Source organism: Mus caroli, unplaced genomic scaffold, assembly GCF_978045245.1.
Source record: "Mus caroli unplaced genomic scaffold, Mus_caroli_1 scaffold_9, whole genome shotgun sequence".
Classification (NCBI taxonomy): Eukaryota; Metazoa; Chordata; class Mammalia; order Rodentia; family Muridae; genus Mus; species Mus caroli.
Window position 1 is genome coordinate 126,914,126 of NW_028227264.1, and position 18,642 is coordinate 126,932,767.

General features: G+C 44.6%; 1 protein-coding gene across 12 annotated transcripts in view; it reads left to right on the top strand.

Moving 5' to 3' along the window:
* Positions 1 to 6,992: 6,992 nt before the first annotated feature.
* The window catches only part of R3hdm2 (R3H domain containing 2), a 123,117-nt gene continuing 111,467 nt past the window's right edge, over positions 6,993 to 18,642 (top strand). For 6 of the 12 annotated variants that reach the window (XM_029482211.2, XM_021175269.3, XM_021175276.3 and 3 more), the window contains exons 1-2: positions 7,477 to 7,577; positions 17,048 to 17,164. The gene's annotated coding sequence lies outside the window, so the exon portion shown is untranslated. Of the gene's footprint in view, positions 7,067 to 7,475; positions 7,578 to 17,047; positions 17,165 to 18,642 lie in introns of those variants that run through there. The other 6 variants (XM_029482202.2, XM_029482209.2, XM_029482207.2 and 3 more) reach the window with 2 other exon arrangements.

Sequence of the window (18,642 nt, forward strand, 5' to 3'; positions counted from 1 at the left end):
TAGTGCCCTTCTTTTTATTTATTTATTTATTTTTAAAGATTTGTTTATTTATTATATGTAAGTACACTGTAGCTGTCTTCAGACACACCAGAAGAGGGAGTCAGATCTCATTACGGATGGTTGTGAGCCACCATGTAGTTGCTGGGACTTGAACTCAGGACCTTTGGAAGAGCAGTCGGGTGCTCTTACCTGCTGAGCCATCTCACCAGCCCCCCTTTTTATTTATTTTTAAAATTTATTTTATGTATATGAGTATACTGTAGCTGTACTTATGGTTGTGAGCTACCATGTGGTTGCTGGGAATTTTGAATTCAGGACCTTTGGAAGAGCAGTCAGTGCTCTTAACCGCTGAGCCATCTCTCCAGCCCTCCAGTCCCCTTCTAATGGCTTTACTATGTCCACATGTTTCTGTATTTCCAACCTATTTCCATGAGGATACATGTGGTGCCTTTTTTACTTGTAAGGATAATTTATTATTCCTATAATCTGTGCCTCCTGGTTCTCATTGGACGGGTGATGGTAACTACATGCACAAATGAGATGCAAGGCCATCCTGCCTTCTCATTTGTACTCTGAAACAGAGCCAACTGCTGCTTGGCAAGAATGTCATCTAGGACAAGATGGCCTGAACGCCATAGTTTCACACAACTTCAGTCAGGACGGCAAATCAGAGCAGGGCAGAGCTTGGTTGCCAAGCCAGCTTTCTGTGTCCTCAGTAGCTAGATTGGTGGGGAAGAGATCCGAGGTCTAGATTTTCTCACCTTTTACAATCAGTGCTACCTTGGAACTTTTGGGATCCCTCAGAATTCTTGCCTCTATCCTCCAAAGTAGTGAGTCTCCAAGGAAGCAATTTCATTTCCACGTGGCAAGGACAGAGGTCGGAGGTAAGAGAGTTGGCTTTTTAAGCCAGTTGGCTTTGGCTAAAATTTGGCTCTCTTCCCGTGTTAAAAGGGAAAAAAATCTGGAAGAGTTCGGGCTGGGACTGGGGACTTTGCAGTGTTAGAAACATGGCCTTGCTTAAAACACATCCCAGCTTGCTGTGACTCTGAGCTGGGTATATCACCTCTCTTGCTTTCATTTATTCATGAGATGCAGGGGGTGGGGGGAATGATTGCTGAGAACTCCAAAAAATTGCTATAATCAATGCCCTTTTAAATAAATCTGGTGGCTGAGACTGGTATGAACTAAAGTAAGGTCATTTGTGATTCTTCAAAGGATTATTAAATTTTTATCCTAAAAAGCTTACAAGTAAAATCATCATGCATCAAAATTAACCAAACCTAAAGTCTATACACTTCAAGAAACTTTTTATTTTTTTATTTTATTTTATTTTATTATTATTATTATTATTTTTTTTTTTTTGGTTTGTCGAGACAGGGTTTCTCTGTGTAGCTCTGGCTGTCCTGGAACTCACTTTGTAGACCAGGCTGGCCTCGAACTCAGAAATCCGCCTGCCTCTGCCTCCCGAGTGCTGGGATTAAAGGCGTGCGCCACCACGCCCGGCAGAAACTTTTTATTTTTATTTGATGTGCATTCGAAGGTGTTTTGCTTTCATGTACTTCTGTGTTGAGAGTATCAGAGCTTGGGGGTTATTGACCGCCTTAAGCTGTCATGTGGCTGCTGGGATTTGAACCCTGGTCCTCTGAAAGAGCAGTCAGTTCTCTTATCTCTCCATCTCTCCAGTCCCAGACACCCAAACAGGGTCTCATTCTGCGGTTCTGACTGTCGTGGAGCTTACTGTGTAGACCAGGATGGCCATGAACTCACAGAGCCCCACCTGCCTCTGCTTCCCATGTGCTGGAATTAAAGGTGTGTGCCACCATGCCTGGTGAGCTCCTTTTTAAAAAAAGGTTTTGAAATTTTAATTACACCATTTCTTCCCTTTTCTTTTCTCCCTCCAATACTTCCATGGATCTATGTCTTTGTGTTCTCTCAAATTCACTTATATATATATTTTATTTTCTCAAATATATTTATTAAACATATAATTTTAGATTTATATAACATATTAATTATGCATGTGTTATATATTTCTTTATATATTAATGTATAACATATGACACATGTAATATCTAATAAAAATACAAATAATGTTAAATACAATATATAGCATATCTTATATAAATATATTAATATAACATGCATTATATATGAATGTATATTACATAATCTATCTATCGTATATGGGTTGAGACCCTGAGAGCTTTCCCTCTTCCATGTTAACATGGCAATTGATGTCATCCTTGTTCTGGGCTTTTTAGGCAGCAATGTCAATGAGACTTATTGATTCAATGAACTTACACACAGAATTCCAAACCGTCAAGGCTTCATACTGGATTTTACATTTCATTCTCAAATATTTTTATGAATCTCAGTGTGTGTCTTGGTCTGCCTGGAACTCTCTATGTAGATCAGGCTGGCCTGGAAAACTGGCCTGGAAATCGCTGTATAGACCAGGCTGGCCTGGAACTCAGAGATCCACGTTTGGCAACATTTTTTTTTTTAATTAAAAAAATTTGGGGGGTGCTGGAGTGATGGCTCAGTGGTTAAGAGCACTGATTGCTCTTCCAGAGGTCCTGAGTTCAATTCCCAGCAACCACATGGTGGCTCACAACCATCTGTAACGGGATCAGATGCCCTCTTCTGTTGTGTCTGAAGATAGCAACAGTATGTACTCGCATACATTAAATAAATAAATAGTTTAAAAAAATTTTTTTTTAAGACAAGGGCTCATATATTCCAGGCTAGCCTGGGGTTAGCTGAAGATAACCTTGAATTCTTTTTTTTTTTTTTTTTTTTTTTTTTTGATTTTTCGAGACAGGGTTTCTCTGTATAGCCCTGGCTGTCCTGGAACTCACTTTGTAGACCAGGCTGGCCCTGAACTCAGAAATCTGCCTGCCTCTGCCTCTCGAGTGCTGGGATCAAAGGCGTGTGCCACCACGCCCGGCTAACCTTGAATTCTTAATCCTCCTGCCTCGACCTTCCAAGTGCTGTGATCACACGTTTCTCAGTTACATCTCCAGTGCTATGATAAGACACTATGACCAAAGCAACTTATTATTTTTTTTTAAGATTTATTTATTTATTTATTATATGTAAGTACACTGTAGCTGTCTTCAGACACTTCAGAAGAGGGCGCCAGATCTCGTTACGGATGGTTGTGAGCCACCATGTGGTTGCTGGGATTTGAACTCCAGACCTTTGGAAGAGCAGTCGGGTGCTCTTACCCACTGAGCCATCTCTCCAGCCCCCCAAGGCAACTTATAAAAGAAAGTGTTTGATCTGGTGGCTCACCATTATGGTGAGAAGCAGTAGCAGATAGCTTAGATCTTGATCCACAGGCACATGAGGGAAAGAGAGAGAGGCAGAGAGGGGGAGGGGAAGGGGAGGGAGAGGGAGAGAGAGAGAGAGAGGGAACAAGCTAGAGTGTATATGTATAGGCTTTTAAAACCTCAAAGCTCACCCAGTGACACAGCTCAACCAATGAGGCCACACCTCCTAATCCTTCCCAAATGGTTCCACCCACTGGGGACCAAGCATTCAAATACATGAGCTTATGAGGACCATTCTTACTGAAACCACCACAACAGGCAAGAGTAACCATACTGAGCTTATATAACTTAATTCACTAAAAAAATAACAGTTTAAGATAGACTGTGAGCCCAGGCCTTTAATCTCAGCACTCAGGAGGCAGAGGCAGGTAGAGTTACAAGCTGACCTGGTGTATGTATACAGTGAATTCAAGGGTTAGCCAGAGCTACTAGTGAATGCCCTCTCCCCCCACACCCCTCCCCCCCCCCGGAAAAAAATTTAGAAAGATTTTGAATATAACTGCGCTAAAAGCACTTGACTAACATAGAGGTCCAATTCCTATTAGCTCTTCCTCCACCCTGACACTATTACATGCCTTTAATTTTACTTCTGGCTATCTTGTTGCAGACCCTCAGGGTCCCTTTGTCTGCGTGGAACGGGTCTCTGGGGCAGGTGGGCAAAGCGTCGGCGAGTGACAGACAGGATTCCAACATGCGAGATTGTGTACAATCTGAATGCATTCTCACAAAGTGAACACCAGTCTTATATAGTACAGAAAATACAAAGGGGTTGGAAGTCACAGCAGGCAAAGTACATTGACGTTACCTGATACAAAACAAAAGAAAGACTACAAAGGGACTTACAGGAACCAGGTAAATGTTTACAGTAAAGATAAAGCAGTCCTGCCTAGGGTCAGCTTAGTGACAGGTAAGGATTTCACACTCTAGTGCTATACCTTTGAACCTTGTGAAGGCCAGCACCAGGGGGTTCTGCTCTTGGCAGGCCTATGAATAATGCAATAACACAACCCCCCTATCTCTTAGGCCTTGCTAAATTCTTGTATGAGTGTAACTTTTAAGTATCTGGAGAATCTCCATTTGTTAGGAGAATTCACCAACTTGCTTCTAACATGCAATGTAGCCTGTACTGAAGATTTCTATCTCAGTGGGATTCCCTGGCTCTATTTTGGTATTCCCTTGTTTGGGTGGGATTTGCTACTGTCCTTAGTAGACCAGCTCTGAGCTATTGACTCCGTCTTTTGTAATGCTTAATTAGTTACTAAATAGGTTAACTTCCTTACTGCATTCTAACAGGATTCTAAGCTCCCAGGCTTCTGGGACCTTGGAACAATGGGGAGACTTAACTATAACAGAATTTTTCCATACACCAGACTAACGCGGGAATAGAGTATGAGTATATGGGTAAAAGATAAAGCTAAAACTCCAGGAGGTGAGTTTCTGTGAAACTCTTTGCCTCGTGAGTGGCTTTCAGGCTTCTCAGCCTGTCAAGTGGACTTCACTGGAGTGTGTGTGTGGCACTATCTTAAATACACAGGGTATTTACTGCTCTGCTCTGGCTATCTTAAATACACAGGGTATTTACTGACCAGGCCACTATTGAACTGGGCTTTACCAGTACTGTGTGCACAGCCTCCTGAATAGTGTAGCCTGCAGGTGCCTGATACCTAATGCCTGGCTTCTTCCTGTTACACTTCCCACTAGTCCATTTTTGAGACAGGGCCTCTCTGTGTATCCCTGGCTGTACCAGAACTTGCTGTGTCAACTGGGCTGGCTTTTGACTGGCATTGGACTTCCTGCCTCTGTCCGTTCAGTACTGGGATTATTGGCGTGAGCCATCACTCTCCAGCTGCCGCTGTTCAGCTCGGCGAGTGCCACGGCTAGGAGCAGGCTCCGAAGACAAACTCAGCGTGGTAGCTGAGACTTGGAATTACTAAGCCTCAGGTTCCCACATCTATTAAACAGATGTGCTAACAGTACGTAATGTTTGAGGACAACAGAAATGTTAGACTCAGAGAGGTGCATAGTCTACATTTCCAATGCTGCCTCCTGCCATCAACTTGACAAGCTGGTACTCGATGGGCTTTGAAAAAAATATAAATTGCCTACCTTTTCACTGCATGTAGTGCAGTGGCAGAGCCTTACCTAGCATATACACATCTCCATACTAAGACTTTGAGAATCCTCGCCACGCCCTACTGACATCCCCTACACACCTCTATGACTCCACTGAATCTCCTCCATTCTTCCCTGTCCAACAAACGACAAAACCCTTTATTTATTTATTTATTTATTTATTTATTTATTTATTTAGTGGGCTTTTCGAGACAGGGTTTCTCTGTATAGCCCTGGGGATGTCCTGGAACTCACTTGTAGACCAGGCTGGCCCTGAACTCAGAAATCTGCCTGCCTCTGCCTCCCGAGTGCTGGGATTAAAGGCGTGTGCCACCACGCCCTGCTTCAAAACACTATATTTTTTAAGGCTAGCTGAAAATTCGCCTGTGGTTTTTCTGAAGTTTGACAGATTTTTACCTCGAAGAACTAATAGCTCTTTCTTTCCCCACAGAGCACCAATAATCACTTACAGTGGACTGTAATTAGCCCCCTCCCCTCATTCTTGTCACTATCGGTAGAATTCCACCGGGTAAAGACTACTTTTTTTTTTTTTTTTTTTTTGGTTTTTCGAGACAGGGTTTCTCTGTATAGCCCTGGCTATCCTGGAACTCACTTTGTAGACCAGGCTGGCCTCGAACTCAGAAATCCGCCTGCCTCTGCCTCCCGAGTGCTGGGATTAAAGGCGTGCGCCATCACGCCCGGCTAAGACTACATTTTTTTAAAAAAGATTTATTTATTTGTAAGAGTGTCCTGACTCTATGAATGTATGTGCATTGCTGTGCGACTTGCGTTACGGATGGTTGTGAGCTGCCACGTGGGTGCTGGGAGCCAACCCATTTCTCATGAGCAACAGTGCTGTTAACTGCTGAGCAGGGTCTCCTCCAGCCCCCTCCCCTCCTTCCTTAAGGTTCATAAACCAACACAAAGTACCTAAAACACAATCACTAAGTAGATTGATTCTACCTAGAATAGACAAAATGGGGGTGTGGGGAGTAGAGCTTTAAACAAAAAAAAAAAAAAAAAAAAAAAGCCCCGGCTGTCCTGGAACTTGCTTTGCAGAGTGCGTTAGGGGAGGATAGAAATTTAAGATGACTGTTCCAAATAAAAGGACTGCATCTTTGAAAGGGCATAGGAATGTGATTTTTGACTGTTAAGTTCGCAAAACAACTTTAATCCCAGCACTGAGAAGGCAGAGGCAGGAGGATCTCGTGAGTTCAAGGCCAGCCTGGTCTAAAAACACTGTGCGTTCCAATACAGTGAGGGCTACCTAGAGACTCAAGACCAAAACAAAAACCATGAGCTTTATTTGGGGTGCAGGAGTTGCAGTCCTAGCTAGCTGTGGTGGAACCCATCAGAGATCCCAGTCGCAACAAGACTGAGGGGAAAGGACTGGGGAGTCGAGGCTCATCTGGGCTACATAGTGAAGCCAGCCTGGGCTACACAGCAAGCCCTCCTCGCCCCCTGCCCCTCCCAAGTTACCGCCCTAATTAAAGTCCTCGGAGTGCTGTGCACATGAAGGTTGCAGAGTATACAGCCGGCATCGGCCACGAGCTGAAGTCTAGAGTGGCTGTGAGAGCGACCTCGGGACAAGCGGGACTTCCGGGGGCCCCAGAGGGAACGCGGTGAGCGGGGCAGCGGGCTACGCGCCGGAGCGCGCGCCGAGGGGAGCCGAAGCGGGAGCGCGCGCGCCTAAGGGGAGGCAGGAGCGCAGGGCGCGCGCCGGCGAGGGAGCGCCCGCGGGCCCGGGGAGGCACACACAGGAAGGAGGGACGCGAGCGGCGCAGGACGCGCTGACGACCACGCCGGACGTGGTGACGTAGCGCGCAGGCCGCAGCGGGGGGCGGACTCCGGGCCTTTCTTCCCCTTCTGCTTCTCCCCCTCCCCCCTTTTCTCCCTCTCCGGGTTTGGGCCCCTTCTCTTCCCCTCTCCCCCCTCCTTCCCGAGCCCCTTTCCCCTCCCCCGCCCCGCTCCCCTGCCTCCCCGCCCCGGGCCCGGGGAGACCCCCTCCGAGGAGAGCCCGCCCCCAGAAGCGCGCCGCCGCCGCCGGCCGTCGGGGCCGAGCCGCAGCCGAGCGGCCGTGGGCCCGGGCGGCGGGCGGACACCGGGCGCCCTCCCCGCGCTGGCCCCCGTGAGGTGAGGCCACCTCGGGCCGGGGGGCGGGCGGCGCGCGGGCAGGGGGCGTGGCGGCCGCGGGCCGGGTGCGGGCGGCGGGCTGGGCCCGGCCGCGCCGTGGCGCCCGGGAAGGGTCGGGTCGCGGGAGCGCGCGGAGCTGGGGCCGCGGGCGGCGGGGAGGGGGCGGCGCCACCTGTGGCCGAGCGAGGGGCCGGGCGGTGCGGTGGCCTTGGCGGCGCCGGAGAGCAGCGGGGCTCGGGGCTCGGCGCTCGTCCCTGTCCGTTTGGAGTTCGTGGCTGGACGCAGCTTTGAGTTGGCTCCTGCGGGCAGATGTCCTGGAGCTCCAAGAAGTTGGGCCTGTGCTAAGCTCAAACTGGTGCTTTCTCGTAGGGCTAAACAGCCTTCAACGTCTGTCACCATTAGCCTAGTAACCCGCAGAGACTAGTAACTCTGCCCTAACAAAGTGAATTGTTTTTGCATAATGGTGAGGAGCGACCCAACCACACACCCATTAAAACCGAGTGAAGCATTAAAACCCAGTGAAGGGGTGGCCTTGTACCCTCCCCCCCCCCCCCCCAAGGTCTTGAGAAGTTGCAGCCCTAGCTGATGTTTGTAAGCAACTTGAAGGCCCCAGGGATGTGACAAGAACCACCATCACAGATTCCTAGCATTTTATTGTATTTTCAGATAGTTAGATCAACAGACTGGTCATTTGCAGCCTCTCTTCCCAAAGCACTTTTCCTCTCTTCAGTAAAGCCCCCACTCCACAAGACGTGGGCATTAAGATAAAAGTTGGAGTAGATGTGGAAAGTTGTGAATTAGGTTATTTCATTTCACTTTTTAGATGTAGTTTTCCTCTCCAGAAGCTAATTTCCACAGTGATTTTTAGAACAGAGAACCTTGCTGCAAAAAATAAACTTTTAAGAGTTGCAATTCCAGTCTGCTGGTGGTGGTGGTGGTACACTCCTTTAATCCCAGCACTCATGGTAGAGACAGGAGGATCTCTGGGTTTGAGGCCGACCTGGTCTAGGACAGCCAGGGATCACACAGCACCAGTGATCCTGAGTTTGAGGCCAACCAGGAGTATAGGGTAGAACTCAAGGTTAACTTGGATTCTGACACAGTATCCTGTCTCAAAAATAACATCAGCCAGGCGTGGTGGCGCACGCCTTTAATCCCAGAACTCTGGAGGCAGAGGCAGGCTAATTTCTGAGTTCGAGGCCAGCCTGGTCTACAAAGTGAATTCCAGGACAGCCAGGGCTATACAGAGAAACCCTGTCTCAAAAAACAAAACAAAACAAAACAAAAAATCAACAGTAGCAAAAATGAATAAGTAAATAAGCCTTGGGCTCAGATTATAGCCGAGTTCGCAGAGTGTTTGCCTAGCATGCACAAAGACCTGGGCTGTGGTACTAACTCTGGAGGTGGAGGCAGGGGGGATCAGAAATTTAAGATCTTCCTTCACTACAGATAGAATTTAAGGACAGCCTGCAATACCTTGTCTCAAAAAACCAAACCAAACCAACAACAAAAAAAACAATTTTTTTTTTTTTTTTTTTTTTTTTTAGTGGAAAGAAATCTGAAGAGGGGATGGCTTCCTGATTCAGAGTTAACCTGGTTCTCCTTGTCTTTGTTAAATTAATAATTTTGAGACAGAGTCTTATTCTAGCCTAAGCTGGTCTCAAACTCAACAGTCTTCCTGTCTCAGTGTCTTGAGCTCTGGGATTACATGTGTGCCCTGCTGAAATATACATTATGTCCTGCTGAAAACTGAGTTTGTTGTGTGTGTGTGTGGTTTTTTTTTTTTGGTTTTCCAAGACAGGGTCTCTCTGTGTAGCCCTGACTGTCCTGGAACTCACTCTGTAGACCAGGCTGGCCTCGAACTCAGAAATTCGCTTGCCTCTGCCTCCCAAGTGCTGGGATTAAAGGCGTGTGCCACCACTGCCCGGCAAAAACTCTTTCCATGTGCCTGTAACACTGCAGTTCTGCAACACCAGTCTCCCCTAAAGTACACACTGACCACCTGGTTATTGTTAGAACACTCTAGCATGCTTTTGCCCTGCGGCTGCTCTTGCTTTGTGTTCTTGGATCACCTCTCCCTTATAAAGTTGCATACCCTGTTCTCTCACCTCTATCAGGGGTGGCTCAAAGGGCCCTAACTTGACATTTCCTTAGCTATCTGCATCGCAAAGGATTTGTGTGATTCCTACTAATTTTTTTGCTGACCTCTTGTCACCTGTCCACTTTCTGTGAGTTTTAGTCTTTTTTGTAAGAAGGACAGGTTTGTTTTTTTGTTTTGCTAATTGCCGTGTCCTTATCATGTTGGTGCTTGTATTGTGCATCACTGCTCAACAGATTCAGTGTTTACCACCTGACTTGGTAAGAGGGCCTTTCGGTGCCCAGTCTGCCCAGGAACTCTTAGACTCCTTTGAAGCTCGGGTGCTGGCAAGGACTACTCAGCCCGGCTGTGTTCTTGAGTTCTTTCCTTGTAGTGAACTTCTGGCAGGGTTTTGTAAGGTACGCATTGGAAGATAATATTTTCCCACTTCTTGGGATATTTTCTGAGGAAAAGGAGAAGGGAAAGCAAGATCTTTCGTGTGGTTAGCCTCTCTCTCTTTTGACAGATTTATTTTATTTTATATGCATGTATTTGTGCCATTACATTCCTGGTGCCTGCAGAGGCCACAAGGGCATAGGATCACCTGGACCTGAAGTTGAGGAAGTTACGAATTGTCATGTGGGTGCTAAGAACCAAACCCAGTGCTCTTCAAGAGCAACAAGTGCTCTTACTGTCTTGAGGCTGCATGCATGGTCTTTATCTCCCGTGAGACTCATTCATAGCATGCTTTGATGTCAGTGAGCAGGCTGGTCTCAGTGTGAATATTCAGTTGACGGAAGGTAATGGTCCTGTTTGTGTAGATAACAGTTGAGCTTAAAACTGTAAAAGTAGCTTCCTTTAACAGTGGAGGATTTGGTCTTAGAGAGCATTTGGTACCCCCCCCCCCGCCCCCCACCCCCACCCGCCCCATTCCCCTTCATTGAGTTTGAGAATAAAAGAAGCAGGCTCTCTAAGTGCTTTGGGATATGCAGAGCACTTGCCCTGTCTCTCTGTTGAAGGTACTCTGTCCATTCCTTCTATTATCTGTGACTTTATTTTTACAAGCAGATAGGAAATTTTCTTAATTTGGTCTTTCTTTTGAGATTTTTTGACATTTTTCTCTTAGGCTTAAAGAAAATCAGGCAATGTTGAAATTTGTTAATTATGGAAATAGTAATGTAACTCAGATTTATGTATTCTCTATATAGCCCTGACCAGCCTTGGTCCCTTTTCCTCAGCCTCCTGGGTTCTGGGATTAGGCCTGTATGTATGCCACCATATCTGGCTAGTTTTAATATAATGCAATAAGCTGTTTTATCTTTACTATCTGGTTTGGATGTGCCACTTTGGGTATATTGGTATATTTCATGTCATACATCATTTTGCTGCAGTTTGTGATTACTTATTGTATGTTTATATTATTTTCCTGTATGTATAGGGTGTGTGTGGTTGTGGAATGTGGAGGTTAGAGAACAGCTGGAGGAGTTGGTTAGTGGGCTCCAACTAAGACTGTCAGATGCATTTACTGCTAAGTCATCTTGCTGGTCTCCTTTATTATATTTTGGACAGTATATCCTGTAGCCCAGACAAACCTCAAATTTGCTATGTAGCCAGGGATAATCCTTCAACCTGCATTTCCCTCTCAAGTACTGATGGTATAGCCATGTGCTACTATTACTATGCCCATTCCCTCCCTCCCTCCCTCCCTCCCTCCCTCCTTCCCTCCATCCCTCCCTCTCTTTTGGGCCTTGAACCCAGGGCTTCAAGCTAGGCAAGGACTCTGCCAACTGACCTGAGATTTATTGTTAGTAACGATCAAAACCTGCCTTTCATAATCTTCAAAGCACCTTTGTCTTTTCTAAAAGTTTGGTTAGGGCAAGCAAGCTGGATCATTAGGTAAAGGCACCGGCTACGGTTACTCAGGCCTGGGAACCTGAGTGTGATTCCTGGAGTCCACCTAATGGTAGAGAAAGATGACTCTAAGGTGTTGTGTGTCCATCCTCCTTCCACAAGCTGTTAAAAAAACAAAACAAAACAAAACAAAACAAAACCAGAAACCAAAAACATTAATGTCATATCACTGTTTATATTAGAAAGAGTAAGTTTGAGGCAGCCATGACAGGACTTTAATATCAGCAGTCCGGAGACAGAGGCAGTGAGACATCTGTGAATTCAAGGCCACCAGGGCTACACAATGAGACCCAGTTTAAAAACAAAACAAGAAGGACTAAGCTTTTCAAGCGTACAGTTGGTGTTTTTGTTGGGACTGCCTCCTATGGTGCTTGTAATGATTTGTGCAGCGGTGTTGAGTACGGGCGTTAGTATTGCCTCAGGTATCCTTGGTGCCTGGAAGGGTGGTTCAGACTCAGGGAAGCTTGAGGAAAAAGGCTTAATAACTAGGGGGGAAAGCAATTGAGAGGGAGTTTGAATACGAATTTAGTGTTGGTACAATCCCAGGGTGGCTTGTAGCTCACTGTGCAGCCCAGGCTGGCCTCGTACTTAATATACCTGCTGCAGTTCCCCAACACCAGCTTTTCAAATGACCTTGTTTGCTTTCTTGTCTGGAATCTTGCTTATGCCCGCACTCTAATACCTACGAGAACTGGTATCTTCCGTATTTTATGGACTGCTGCGTCCCTCATGTCCAAGATTGTTCCTCATACACACTGACTAGATTCACATGGGCATGAGTGAATGAAGGGATGCACACATGCTTGCAATTTGACCTTTTTTTTTTTTTTTTTTTTTTAAAGATTTATGTATATGGATGGGTCTTGTCTGCATGTACATCTGTGTACTAGAAGAGGTCTTCAGCTCCCATTACAGATGGTTGTGAGCCGCCATGTGGTTGCTGGGACCTCTGGAAGAGCAGCCAGTGCTTTTTCCAGCCCTGCAGTTTGGGTCTTACTGAATCGATTCCGTATACAGCCAGTGATTTGTATTTTAGCAGAGGTCCACATGTTTCTGGTGTCTCTGGTTAGTTGTCTTGGATGACATTTCAGAAACAGCACATGCAGTGGGTCAGTCCCACTGCCCTGATGACCTGACTTAGCAGCTGGATGATACGCTGATATTTGTGTTTTTGTCTTCAGTTCCGACCATGCAGTCTGAGCTCTAGGCTCATTTAGTCCTTGGTATTTTAAACATCTCCATTTGACCCTCACATAGTACCTCAGAGTGCACCATGACCAAAGCAAAAATACTTTGAAGAAACTAGGGGTGTAGCTCACTTGGGTAGAGCCCTGAGGAAGCTTTGGGTTTGACTTCCGATTCATGCAAACAAAACAAATATTAAAAATAGAGTAATAATTTTTGCTGGATGGTGGTGGTGTGGCACATGCTTTTAATCCCAGCTCTTGGGAGGCAGATGTAAAAATATAAAAACGTTTTTTGAAAAAAATCACTGAGTTTTGTGATTTTTGGGTATGTTGTTTATCTGAGAGAGCTTGGCATGCATGAGGCCCGGCATTCCATCCTAGGCACCATTGGCAGGAAATGTCAAGATTCTGCTCCCAAGGCAGGGTAGGTGTGTTTCTGGTGGTAGCTGGTAGCGTGCTGGGAGCTTTTCAGGAAGGAGCAAAGGTAAGCCGGGAAGCTTTCCCCATCCTTTCTCTCATTCTTCCAATGCGTTAGCTCTCGGTTATCTGCGACAGTGGAGGCTTTATTGGTACAGGCCTTGTATAAAACAATTTAAATGTTTTGCTTACTTAAGACTGGTTCTTGGTGTATAGGCATGGGTGACCTGGATGGAGCCCTCTGTATAGACCAGGGTGGTCTGTACCTCCTGAATGCTGGGATTAAAGGCATGTGCCCCCTTCCTGGTCCTCTGCTAGATTTTTGTTATTGTTTAAAGGTACATCCTTTTTCTTCATAAGCTGGGTACCGTGGCACTCACCTATAGCTCCCACTACTTAGGATTTAAGACCAGTTTGGGCAACAGATTGAGGCTCTGGTCTTGGAATGAAGGGGGGGAGGATGGAGAGGTGGGGGTCATTTTATTTTTATTTAAAAATTTTTCTTCTTCCCTCTCTTCCTTCCATCCTTCCTTCCTTCTTTCCTTCTTTTTACAAGAGGTTGGGGCCAGCGGAGGGGGGAAGAGGGGAGTCAGGATCTCAAAAAGTAAAAAATGTAGCCCTGGCTGTTCTGGAACTCTCAATTTAGACCAGACTGGCCTTGAACTAACAGAAGTTTTCTGCCTCTGCCTTTCATGTGCTAGGATTAAAGGTGTACAACACACCACCTGACCTACTTGGTTTTGTTTGTTTGCTTTTTTGTTCTTTTTTTCTGACAGTTTCATGTAGCCCAGGTTGGCTTGGAACTTGATACATGGCTGAGGATCACCTTAAATTATAGATCCTCCTGCCTTTTTGCCATTGGAGTTGTGGGATTATAGGTATGTGCTATCACCATTGCTTTTCTTTAGTGCAAAGGAGAAACCTGGCTACTAACTGACATAACCAGATATGGTGGCTTACATAGTGAAATTCTGTTAGGGAGGAAGATAAATGTGAATAAATACATAGGAGCTAGCAATATAGCTCAGTCAGTACAGAGTTTACCTAAAACACTATGATCCTAGCTCTTACAATCTAGAATAAAGTCATATTCTTTCTCAATAGGATTTCACTGTATAAAGCCACCCTGTTAGCTATTTTAAGGTTTATGATTCTTTTTTTTTTTTTTTTTTTTAGACAGGGTTTCTCTGTGTAGCCCTGGCTGTCCTGGAACTCACTCTGTAGACCAGGCTGGCCTTGAACTCAGAAATCCGCCTGCCTCTGCTTCAGGGTTTATGATTCTTGTTTCCTCAATAACTTTTTGTTGTTTTGAGACAGGGTTTCATATAGCAGCCCGGATTGCCCTCAGTCTTACTGTGTAATAGAGGATGACTGAACTCATAATTCTCCTGTCTCTGCCTCCAAGTACAGGAAGAACCAGTCCCTTTATCCAGTGTCCTCAGCATCCATTGATAAGTCTTATTTGAATCTTTTATTAAATTGGTGATTTCAGAAAGTTGATTTTCAGATTGTCTCATTCCCTTTACATTTACTAGCTAGAATTGTTTTGTAGAATACCCCTTCTCTGTTTGTTTTGGTGAGTACTCTAGAGTTGATATTTTACTATTATTTTTCTTACTCCATGTGTGTAGTATATGTATGTGTATGCAAATGTATATAGGAGAGACGTTGCCTGGAAAAGATATTCTGTAGGCCTCTGTTCACATGCATACATGTGTCTAATTCCACCAACTGCACACACATTTTAGTGTATGCAGACACCTTATTCCCTTCCCAAATTCAATATTTTATAGTCACTAGTGTCAGCATTAAAAGTACTAACAGTATTGACATTTAGAGCTGAAGAGATGGCTTATCAGTTAAGAACGAATATTGCGGGGCTGTTGAGATGGCTTAATGGCTGAGAGCGCTGATTGCTCTTGCAGTGGACCCCAAGTTCAATCCCTAGCACCCACATAGCATCTCACAAATGTCTGTAACTTCAGATCCAGAGGATCTGGTACCTTTACATAACATGCAGGCAGAACACCAGTACACATAAGAATAAATCTTTTTTTAAAAAGGATGAGAATGTTAAATTCTTCTCAGTTTAGTTAATGGGAGCCTCCTTGGCTTCTTTGTCCTCTTTTTTTTTTTTTTAAAGATTTATTTATTTATTATATGTAAGTACACTGTAGCTGTCTTCAGACACTCCAGAAGAGGGCGCCAGATCTCATTACGGATGGTTGTGAGCCACCATGTGGTTGCTGGGATTTGAACTCTGGACCTTTGGAAGAGCAGTCGGGTGCTCTTACCCACTGAGCCATCTCACCAGCCCTTCTTTGTCCTCTTTAGCAGCATCAGCAGCACCTCCACAGGCATAGACAGCGTGTTTGCCCATTGTAACCTCTGTACTTCACCTGCCCTGGGCCTGCAGTTAATCACTTCTGAAAGAGTCCTGATCTTTTAGTGGGGAGTAGTTCCTTCACAGGGAGATTACTTCCTTTTCTTTTTAACTATAGATGCTGTAGCTCTATAGCATTGGTTATTTATTTATTTCATGTACATTGGTGTTTTGTCTGCATGTATTTCTGTGCAAGGGTGTCAGGTTCCTTGGAACTGGAGTTAGAGTCGTGACCCACCATGTGGGAATTGAACCTGGGTTCTCTGGAAGAGTAGTTAGTCAGTGCTTTTAACCAGGAAGCCATCTCTCCACCCCCTACTTCTTATTCTTAACTGCCTATCTATTCTTACTGTTTTCATTTGATAAGCTTGTGTGTGTGTATATCTCAAAACTAGATGTACTCAGGCAGTATAGTATCTCAACTAAATCCCTTCATCAGAGGAAGTGAGTTCTAGGCAGTGCTGATGACTTCTTGGGGATGAGCTGTGTAGGGAAGAGGCCTTGTAGTGTTTTCCCGTAAGTGGCTTTTGTTGATGGTGTTTTGTCACAGCAACAGAAAATAACCAGTACTTATTTATATGGTGACATATAAGGTAGGCATAAAGTACTGTGTTCCTACTCTTGTTTTTTTGAGACTGTCCTGAAACTCCGTATAGACCAGGCTGGCCTCAAACTCTGAGATCTGCCTGTCTCTGCCTCCTAAATGTTGGGATTAAAGGCGTGCACCATCACCACCACCATCTGACTGTAGATAGCATTTTCTTTTAGGTTTTATTTTAATTTTATGTGTCTAAGTATTTCACCTACTTGTGTGTCTGTGCACCACTTGTGTGCCTGGTCCCTATGGAGACTAGAGAGCATCAGATGCCCTGAAACTAGAACTAGAGATGGTTGTAAGCTGCCATGTGAGGGCTAGGAATCAAATCTGGATCCTCTGGATGAGTAGTGGGTGCTCTTAGCACCTGAGCCATCTTTCCAGCATCCCATCTAGACAGTGCTGGTCTTGAACTCCTGATGTTCCTGCCTCAGCTACCCAAGTACTGGGATTTTGGTTCCACACCTGGCTCAGAAAATATTTCAGTTACCACAGTTACTAACCTGTCAGTTGTATGTATTTCTTCCTTTTATATGGTTGGGTGCACTAAGATTACTGAAGAAATAGCTGCCTGGCAACATAAAAGCACAGATATTAAAAGGAATTACATATCTTCCAACTGTTTCTATTGCTTGGCTAAATTTAGAACCATACAGAGCTTTTGTTGAATTAAAATCCCTGGGGATTTTATAGCTAATAGACAGTATTCAGCTTTTCAGAGTGAGGAATAATATATGTAGCTTCAAAATGATTTTTGTACCATCACTCACACCATTTAATTAAAACACAGAGACCAGTAAAAAGTCAGAACTGTTCTGAAAATTTTATTTCACTGCCATGTTGCTGAAAGCTGATTCGAGCCTGGGTTTGATGTAGTGAAGGACTCTTTTCCTTTCTCAGGTGCATTGCCAGAGGCGACTCTGTCCTTCCTCAGTGTTTCTCAGCAGTAAACCTGATACAGTTCCTAAGATCCCGCCTGGATGGAGGAGCCAGCACCATATCTGTGCTAGAAATCAGGTAAGCACCACACTGGGGCTTACGGGTAATGCTTGTGATGCTTGGATTGTTTTTGGAGTTCAGACTAGAGTTCATACATTTTGAGCAGCAAATAATCTGTGTACCTGTATGGACCATCAACATAAGGAAAGGCAGACTTAAGGAGGGGGTACTTTGAGTACATAATTTAGGTTAAGTAGAATTTAAAATAGAAAACTATTCTATAGTAAATATCTTTAGTGCATCATTTGGTAGCAGGGAAAGTAATGCTATTATTGCATAGTAAGACATTCTGGGGATGTTTGAAAGTGTAAAACTGCATCATAGATTGAGGAGAAAAATAAATGTAAATAGGAGAAAATTAATGTAAATAGAATGTTCAATCACATGGTAAAAGTAAAAAAAAATTAAATAAGGCTACTTTTTGCTCTTTTAAAAGTTGTTATGGGGGGCTGGTGAGATGGCTCAGTGGGTAAGAGCACCCGACTGCTCTTCCAAAGGTCCAGAGTTCAAATCCCAGCAACCACATGGTGGCTCACAACCATCCGTAACGAGATTTGGCGCCCTCTTCTGGTGTGTCTGAAGACAGCTACAGTGTACTTACATATAATAAATAAATAAATCTTTAAAAAAAAAATTGTTATGGGAATGGAGAGATGGTTCAGTGGTTCAAGAGCTGGTTGCTCTTCCAGAGGACCCAGGTTCAATTCCCAGTACCCACACTGCAGATCACAAATGTCTGTAATAGTTCCAGGGGATCCTACACCTTCACACAGACAGACATATATGCATGTAAAATAAAAATAAATAAGTTATTTTTTAAAAAAGTTATAGAGTTTGAATGACTATCCCAGCAATTAAGATCACTGTCTATTCCTTAAGACCCAGGTTGCTCACAAAGGTCTATAACTCCAGTTCCAGTGGGTCTGACTCCTTCTTCTGGCCCTTGAAGGCAGTAGTGCATTGACAGGGTGCTCAGACACATATGTGGCAAACCATGTGTATACATGAAAAGGAATAACAATTTTGGAGTAAAGAAACTAAAGTCCAACTAGAAAACAAAACCTATTATGGACAGTAAGAAACTTTTGCTTGAGCCGGGTGTGGTGGCACACGCCTGTAATCCCAGCTCTTGGGAGGCAGAGGCAGGCAGATTTCTGAGTTTGAGGCCAGCCTGGTCTACAGAGTGGGTTCCAGGACAGCTAGGGCTACACAGAGAAACCCTGTCTCAAAAAACCAAAAAAAAAAAAAAAAAAAAAAGGAAACTTTTGCTTATATATTGATAATGTCTGTAACTGTGTATACATATATGCATAAGAGTGTGTGTGCCTGTGCTCACATGTCTGGAAGCCGGAGGTCAACATTGAGTGTTCTCTATCCTATCCTCCTTCCCTCCCTTTTTGTCTTTCTTTCTTTTTTAGGACTTGTATTTACCAGTGCTTGTGTATGTGTACAAACACGTGTAGGAACTTGGGTTGGCAGGCAGAGGGCGCTAGATT